Source organism: Aegilops tauschii, chromosome 4, assembly GCF_002575655.3.
Source record: "Aegilops tauschii subsp. strangulata cultivar AL8/78 chromosome 4, Aet v6.0, whole genome shotgun sequence".
Classification (NCBI taxonomy): Eukaryota; Viridiplantae; Streptophyta; class Magnoliopsida; order Poales; family Poaceae; genus Aegilops; species Aegilops tauschii.
Genome location: NC_053038.3, coordinates 426,479,156 through 426,488,061, shown reverse-complemented (window position 1 = coordinate 426,488,061; position 8,906 = coordinate 426,479,156). Strand labels below are relative to the sequence as shown.

General features: G+C 40.4%; 1 long non-coding RNA gene across 3 annotated transcripts; it reads left to right on the top strand.

Annotated features, from left to right (window-relative positions):
- Positions 1 to 341: 341 nt before the first annotated feature.
- LOC109771385 (uncharacterized) lies at positions 342 to 4,948 on the top strand. Of its 3 annotated transcripts, XR_012182345.1 has the most exons (6): positions 349 to 531; positions 639 to 703; positions 832 to 859; positions 1,870 to 1,985; positions 4,271 to 4,338; positions 4,433 to 4,948. It is a non-coding gene; the product is annotated as an uncharacterized lncRNA (long non-coding RNA). The 3 variants fall into 3 exon arrangements; XR_012182346.1 differs by lacking the exon at positions 832 to 859; XR_012182344.1 differs by lacking the exons at positions 1,870 to 1,985; positions 4,271 to 4,338; positions 4,433 to 4,948 and having other exon boundaries at positions 342 to 531; positions 832 to 1,180.
- Positions 4,949 to 8,906: the final 3,958 nt, after the last annotated feature.

Genomic DNA, 8,906 nt, shown 5'->3' with positions numbered 1-8,906 from the left:
TTCCCTGCCGGCCCATGCTAGCTTCAAGTGTGGAAAATCGATTTAGCTACTTTTCAGTCAGCTGAGTTTTTTGATTTGTGTCAGTCGAATTCTAGTCCTTTGGATCTTGTTTTGAGATGCGTGCTTTATTTTTTTCCCAGCGGTGCTTTGTGCTATTGTTTTGGCCCTTTGCAGTATCGACTGATATGTGTTTTGCGTCAGTCGGCTCGTTTTTTGCTGGGCTCGTGGAGCTGGCGGGTGGTGGCTGTCTCATGCGCGCCCGTTAAGAAAGCCCGGCCCGTTTCTGTGGAACGTGGACAGTCGCCGCCCCTCTCGTCTTATCCTCTTCCTCCTAGTCTTCTGTCAGTCACTCGCTCATCTCTCTGTTTCAGTCAATGTCCTCTGCTCTTCCTCTTCCTGGCGCGAGCTAGGGTTCGTGGGGTTAGTTGCTAGATATTCTCCCACTGCCTCAACTGCTCCTACTGCTTCAGTCCATGGCTTCTGTTCTTCGTCTTCCTGTCGCGAGCTAGGGTTCTTGGGGTTTGTTGCTAGGTCTTCTCCCTGTGCTTAATCTGCTCCTTCATATGCTTGAGGTTCTTGTTTCTTTGTTAGATCTGCTAACTTAGGTGCTTTTCCATGGTTATCTTTGGTGTTTGCAGGTGTTTCCAATCGGGCTATTTGGTTGCTGTTGGATTGGATTTGCTGGCATCTCATTTTTTTTCAGGTATTTTTTGTCTGCTGCATCCTTTGCCTTAGTTCATCTTGCTCTTTTCTCTTTAGTCCCCTCATGCGCCTAACTTTGCTAGATCTGCTCACCTGGGTGCTTCTCTGTGTTTTTTATGGTGTTTGCAGGTCTTCACAGTCGGCTGTTTTGGTTGCTGTAGGATCTGCCGTTGCTGCATCTCATCTTTTTCTAGTCCTTTTATTGTCTATTTTTTAGTAATAGGATGTTGTCCTGAACCCATGAAGTAGCAGGATGGTGGTCTGATAATGTTATTTCTTCATTTTTGTAGTGTCCATTCGTTTTGTGTCAATGATTTTTTCTTACACTTTTGCTTGATGATGAATTTCTGGAAGTTTAGGTTTTTGGGAGATGTAATATGTTAACATTTAGTAAAGATTAGGCAGGTTTTTTTGGGCCATGTCTATCCTAATTGTGTGAATGTATATATATTTATCATCAAGGCTAATTTAAATTCAATGAGTTTACTACTGTATCTGTAGCTTTTTTTGATATATTACACTGTATATTGTAGGCTAGTTTTAGTGTTCTTGCTTTTGTTTAATGTGTGCATTTTTTGTACAATGAGTATGCAAGTTTGTAATTGTAGCTTTTTTGATTTTTAGGAATTAGGCTGTTTGTACTCATACTCAGTTGTGTGCATTTTTTTAGGCATTTAGTATATCCTAGATAGTTACTAATGTAGTCTATCATGAATCTTCTTTTTGCTGTTCTAAATTCTGTGTAATTTCAGTACGATGAACATGCAAGTATCTTATATAGGTTTATTTAAATTTTTTTAAGATGTGAATGTATATATTTTGTTTTCAATGCCAATATCCCAGTTGATATTTGATGAATCCACACTAGTATAAGTAAAATTACGAACTGAGTTATATATTACGTTATTTTTTCATGTAGATTGAATTCCTTTTTGTTTATATCAATATACCTGCTCGCAATCACTAGTGTGTAGTTATACATTCTTTATTTTTTGTAAGTTTCCAAATTAGATTTAGTGAATTCTTTTTCTGTGAGTTATAATCAGATTTGAGAGTGTTTATTTCCTATAGTCAATTTAGGTTGTCCTTCCTGTTTATTCTCTTTTGTTTAATTATGTAATTTTGTCTTTTTTATTTAATATTTTTGTTGTTTTCTTTCCCCTGTAGATATGGTTTGCCCCGTTTATCGTTACCCGGGTGCCCCTTGTGTACCATTTGCGGCAAATCAATAAGTTCCTGAAGTTTTTGATGTTGTGCTTGATGAGGACTGCTTCAGGAGGATGGTGAGTTGTATTTTATATTTTCTTCTATAAGAAATCTTTAATTATGTACATATTAGTATGTATTCTTTTTGAGTGCTCTCATGAATTCCTGTCAAGTATGGTTGTGTGCATATAAAATGTGTGCAAGAAGTCTTTAATTCTCTACTTTCCAGTCTGTGTGTTTCTCCACTGCTCTCATGAAACTTTTGCTAGTATGGGTTGTGTCTATCCTAATTGTGTGAATGTATATATTCTATCATCAAGGCTGATTTAAATTGAATGAGTTTACTACTGTATTTGTATCTTTTTGATATAATACACTGTATATTGTTGGCTAGTTCTAGTCTTCTTGCTTTTGTTTAATGTGTGCATTTTTAGTTCAGTGAGTATGCCACTTTGTAATTGCAGCTTTTTTGATTTTTAGGAATTAGGCTGTTTGAACTCATACTGAATTGTGTGCATTTTTTTAGGCATTTAGTATATCCTAGTAGCTAGTAATGTAGTCTAGCATCAATCTTCTCTTTTGCTGTTCTAAATTCTGTGTAGTTTCAGTATGATGGTCATGCAAGTATCTTATATACGTTGATATAATTTTTTTAGATGTGAATGTATTTATATTGTCTTCAATGCCAATATCCCTGTTGATATTTGATGAATCCTCACTAGTATAAGTAAAATTAAGGATTGAGTTATACATTATGTTATTTTTCATGTAGATTGAATTCCTTTTTGTGTATATCATTATACCTGCTCACAATCACTAATGTGTAGTTATACATTCTTTATTTCTGTATTTCTATAACCAGGATATATCATAGGCTTTTTATGGATATTTTACTGTTGTAGAATATGTGCAAGTTTTACAATTTTGCGTAAGTAGATCCTGATGTTTTTAATGTTAGATTTTTTTTTTGCTACTGTACTTAGTCTGCAAGTTTAGAATTATGACTCTGCAACTTTTAATTGTAGTTTGTATTACGATGGAGGTTTTTATATAAATCCTCTTGTCTCGTAGTGTGTGCAAGTTTACTTCGATGAAACATCGAACTTTTTGATATAATCCAGTGTATCGTGTACGCTAGATTTAGTATTGTTTCTTGTTTTTGTAAAATGTGTGCAATTTTAGTATGACGAGGATGCAAGTTTGTCGTTGTAGGTATTTAGTACGCACTAGTATATTGCCTCATAATGAAGGTTTGTGCATTTTAGGTATTAGTTTCCTGTACTCATAATGATGGTTTGTGCATTTTTTGCCGTTGTAAAATGTGTGCAATTTTAGTTTGACGAGGATGAAAATTGTAATCTGGAGTTGTATTATAATGGAGGTTCTCTTCAAGTCTCCGTGTTGCATTTGTGTGTGCAAGTTTAGTTCCATCAACATGGAACTTTTTGATACCATCAAGTGTATCATATAGGCTTGCTTGTGAGTCCTATTGCTGTTTGTAAATTGTGTGCAATCTTTAGTGCGATAATGATGCAAGTTCTTATTGTACACTTTTTCATTTTAGGTATTAGTTTTCTTGTACAATGGATCCATAAATATCTTAGGGTATTTATGGATCCTTTTGCTGTTGTAGAATGTGTGCAAGTTTTAGAATTCTGTGTAAGTAGATCCTGATGTCTTTAATGTTATTATGATTTTTGGCTACTGTACTTAATGTTAAAAATGTGTGCAATTTTAGTATGATGAGTATGCAAGATTGTAATTGTAGGTATAATACCACATAATGAAGGTTTGTGCATTTTTTGCTATTTGTAAAATGTGTGCAATTTTAGTATGATGAGGATGCAACTTGTAATTTGGACTTGTATTATGATGGAGGTTTTCTTGACGTCTCCATATTGCATTTTGTGTGCAAGTTTAGTTCCATCAGCATGGAACTTTTTGATACCATCAAGTGTATCATATAGGCTTGTTTGTGGGTCTTATTGCTATTTGTAAATTGTGTGCAATTATAGTACGATGATGATGCAAGTTCTTATTGTACACTTTTTCATTTTAGGTATTAGTTTTCTTATACTCATAATGAAGGTTTGTGCATTTTTTACTATGACCCTATTACCTTTCAATGTATGCGCTTACAGTAACTTATAATCCCTTGTATCATATAGGCTATATTTTTAAACTGTTTCCTGGTGTATGATGCGTGCAATTTTAGTATGATGAGAATGCAAGTTTTAATTGTACTTTATTAGGTTATAGGAATTATGTCTGTGCACTCTAATTCAAGCTTTTGCGAACTTATTTTTTTCAATTTGCTTTAAAGATTTGTTTGTATTTTTGATTTTGTTCTTGTTCAAACCAGTACATCCCCTGCAATGTGAGGGCTTTCGAAGCTGCTTACATCCAGGAGCACAGGACTGTTGCCCAGATGTACTGCTTACATGCACTCTGCTCTATTTTGCTGCAACTCTGAATACTCATGATCTGCACACAACTGACCACCAGTTACTGTATTTTGGTCCAGGTAATCTTCCTCTACTCCACTTTCATCGTGATCACTGCTGCAATCCAGGTAATTTTCACTATTGCAGTCAGAACTATACTCATCAGCTTCATCTTCATTACTTCTTCACTTTGATGATTGCTTGATATTGGTTCTTCTATTTTGTGGTGATCCTGCAAGATAAGTTATGCGATGTACTGCTTATGTACTATTTAACTTCATGAAAAATATTTAAGTTAGGTTCTATTATAATAAGACATACCTGAGCATCCATGCTATTGTCAAGAGCGAAGTGAAACTTGTTATAGGGATTGACATGTCGTCGCTTTGAAGGTGACTCATGAGAGTCATCTACTGCAGTAGTTGTGTGTACGACTGTGCTACTCCTTCTGGTTCCAGAACCTCATTCATCAGTTGGCAACTTTGCTTTCCAAAGCGAACTTCAATTAATTCCTGTAAATTATTCTTCAGAGACCTTGCAAAAGTGTGTATTCATAATTATTGTGCTCTATGCTTGTAGTTTGTTTTCTTTGTTTCTATGCTTGTAATGAAAAATATAGTCAAAACAAAAACAAAAAAAAGATTCTCACAATGTTACAAATCAATACAGTCACCATATAGCAGTCCACCCACTAGTATTTTTTTGGCAGGCTCAATAGGTAGATGAAGAAGATAAGCTAAATTATTTTGCTCGTCTGGTACGGTACTGGTAACTTGTCTGAAAATATGATTTTCTTTGAACATCAGTACAGACATAAGCGCTCATATACACGCACTTATATGAACGCACACACGCAAACCCTATTCCTATAAGCACTTTCGAAGGACTGAGCCGGCATATCATCTTGAAATTTACGAAGTCACCGTAGGCACTATAATTTGTGCAAGTCGATTTCGTACCTCTGGTTTTTTTATATGCCTCGTGGTACCAACAAGCGCGGACCTGTGCATGGGCGCGGCGCTGAAGTCCGCATCAGCCGCGGTACATGCATGCATGCTGCGTTGGCAAAGCAGACCACAACCCACTTGTCACTTTTATTTTCAGAGCCACGTGCCATTCTTTGCATATCGGTACTTACTAATAAATACAACAATTGTGTTAACAAAATACAACAATTGTCCAATGTAAATGAAATGTACAAATTGAGAAAAAACTGATGATTTTAAGTAGTAGGTGAGAGGAGCCAGGACGAACATACGCCTCAGGCCATCTTTGCGAGCTGCAATGGCTCCATAATAAACATTAGTAAGTGTAAACTTTGGATACTTTGGATACTTGAATTTGTTTGTTCCAATCCACATATTGATAAAGCAGAGCTCTTGCATTCCGATGCAAAGTGACTAAAATGGTATGTCCTTGCTACCTAAAATGGTATGTCCTTGCATAAGCTTCACATGCGATGTAAGAAAATAGAAGTAACCTCCGCTCCACACTGGCATCATTTGACATGGTCTGGCATTATTTAAATGCGAGTCGGTATGACCCTAAAACAAAGATGTATAGCATTCAGGATAAGAGGCTGCATGGATTAGTTAGCACAGGAACTCAAGTAAGCCAACTGATGTGTGTTTCATTCTTCATGGTAAACGTGGAGAGAAAAAGAGTTTGTACTCATCTGCCAAACGTAACTAAACATTTTATAAATGGCACACACATTGTCCATACAAAAACAGAGGGGAAATATAAAAATCTTGAATTAAACCTTCCCAATTTCAAAACCAAGCGTGGCCACCGTTGGTTCCTTTCAGCAGCACTGCAATTCAAGCCACATCTTGCAGAATGGAACCATGGAGCTGGGTGTCTACTCCAAGCCCCATGTCGCCCGTTTGTGCTTCACCAGTCCCTGCAGTGCAAAATTGGCAACTCAATAAGCCATTTCTATCAACACTTTTACAGCCACAACACTGAAATCTACAAGGGGGTGAAATTGTTCCAAGCATTTGTGAAACATCCAGAGAGTAAAATAATAACCATGATAGTTTCCTACCTAAAATTAAAAGAATTTGATCTCATGCTGGGAGGGGGCATCATGCTACCATATCAGACTTGACTCATGGCGTTTGAAGGGACAGTCTGAACTTAAATAATTAGAAACAAGGTATGCAAACTCACAATGTAATGAAAATCTGAACAAAAAATGCTACTATTAACAACAACATAATTAAGGCAAATTAGGTGCTAAAATAAGGAACAAATCATTTACTTTTTATTTGCTAATGGGTTATCATTAGGTTAAGAGAACAAAGCAACACTTCAAAAATGATACAATTTTTTGACTATAGGGCATTTTTACACTTACACATACAGATCCACGCTTTAGTAATATAACTCAAGCTCATGGGATAGCTACATGTTTGAAGCTAGCCATTTCATATTATGTGAGATAGTTGATGGTACCTTCTCTTACACAAAAACTCAAAAGGATAGAACTCTTTTGCAGCTACTCAGTCTGATCCGTGTAAAAAAGTGAGGGAGTCCTAGACTAAGGGGTCCTCGGACGTCCGACCTGTTAGTTGTGGGCCGGACTGATGGGCTGTGAAGATACAAAGACCGAAGACTCTACCTGTGTCCGGATGGGACTCTCCTTTGTTGGGATCATTGCAGAAATTTAAAAATTTCTACGCATCACCAAGATCAATCTATGGAGAGACTAGCAACGAGAGAGAGGGGAGTGCATCTTCATACCCTTGAAGATCGCGATGCGCAAGCGTTACAAGAACGCGGATGAAGGAGTCGTACTCGTAGCGATTCAGATCGCGGTTGATTCCGATCTAAGCGCCGAACAATGGCGCCTCCGCGTTCAACACACGTGCAGCCCGGTGACGTCTGCCACGCCTTGATCCAGCAAGGAGAGAGGGAGAGGTTGGGGAAGACAACTCTAGCAACAGCACGACGGCGTGGTGGTGTTGGAGCAGCGTGGTACTTCGGCAGGGCTTCGCCAAGCACCGCGGAAGGAGGAGGAGGTGTTGGAGTGGGGGAGGGCTGCGCCTTGGATGTGGTGCGGCTGCCCTCCCTCCACCTCTCTATTTATAGGGCGAAGGGGGAAGGGGGACGACCCCTCTAGATGAGATCTAGAGGGGGGGGGGGGCGGCGGCCAAGGGGAGGGGGCTTGCCCCCCAAGCCAAGGGGGGCACCCCCTTTAGGGTTCCCCCCAACCCTAGGCACATGGGCCCTAGGGGGGATGGCGCCCAGCCCACTTAGGGGCTGGTTCCCTTTCACATACAGCCCATAGGGCCCTCCGGGGTCGGTGGACCCTCCCGGTGGACCCCAGGAACCCCTTCGGTGGTCCCGATACAATACCGACAAACCCCCGAATACTTCCGGTGACCGTATGATGACTTCCCATATATAAATCTTCACCTCCGGACCATTCCGGAACTCCTCGTGACGTCCGGGATCTCATCCGGGACTCCGAACAACATTCGGTAACCACGTACAAACTTTCCCTATAACCCTAGCGTCATCGAACCTTAAGTGTGTAGACCCTACGGGTTCGGGAGGTGATGCGGAGCATCCTACGATCATCTCCATGGACCTACCATCGTCTCATCAAGAGCCAAGAGGACCTATGACGCGAGCACGAGCTAGAGCTCTCGAGAACGAGGTGACTTCCTTCCTTAGTGATATCACATATGATCCACTCGAGACATGGCTACTACCTAAGTCCGATGTGCTATGCATGATTAGGTGTCAAGAGGAACCCCCAAGGATGCACGTGAAGACGGACAAGCCGCCAAGTCCATGGATGAAGAGAACCAACGGAAACGGGCAAGTTCACCTTCCAGGCCCCGGACATCCGGCCATGACCCCGGACATCCGGCCCCTGGAGCATCCACAGCAGCGGCAGCCCAGACGCCCAAGCCTACAGGGCCCGGACATCCGGCGTCCAGCCCGGACATCCGGCCCCAGCCCGGAAATCCGTCCAAAAGCCCGGACATCCGGCGCCAGCTCTTTGTTTTCTAGTTTGATTTTGTTGTTTTTCGTCCTAACCTGAAAATTGCCCGACAAAAATAGCCCTAATTTTTTTTGTGATTTGTTGGTGTGATGAAGTTTTGTTGGATTTGATCCGCGGATTTCGTGTGTTGCAGGTAGATCTAGCTTTTCCCCATCTTTTCCCCAAATTCCATTCACAAATTCTTCCGAATTTTGCCCCGGATTTGACCTCTCCACGCGGTGTTCATCCACGGATCCCGAGCCCGGACATCCGGCCCCTGACAGCATCAACTCCATCCTCCACTCCGTTTACCGCCTAACTTTCGTCCAATTTTGTTCCGGAGCCCACATACACTTCTGCATACCACCACCATTTCCGCATAGCACCACCATAGTCTTTCCCGCTACCAACTCCGACAATTTTGACCCGTTTTGTTTTGAGAATTTGAGTTGTGGTTTCTGTGTCCTATTGTGTTTCGGCTATCTAGGTACGGTTCGGCATCAACATCACCACCGCTCATCTTCTCCAAGGACTACTACGAACGGCTACATTACTTTGGT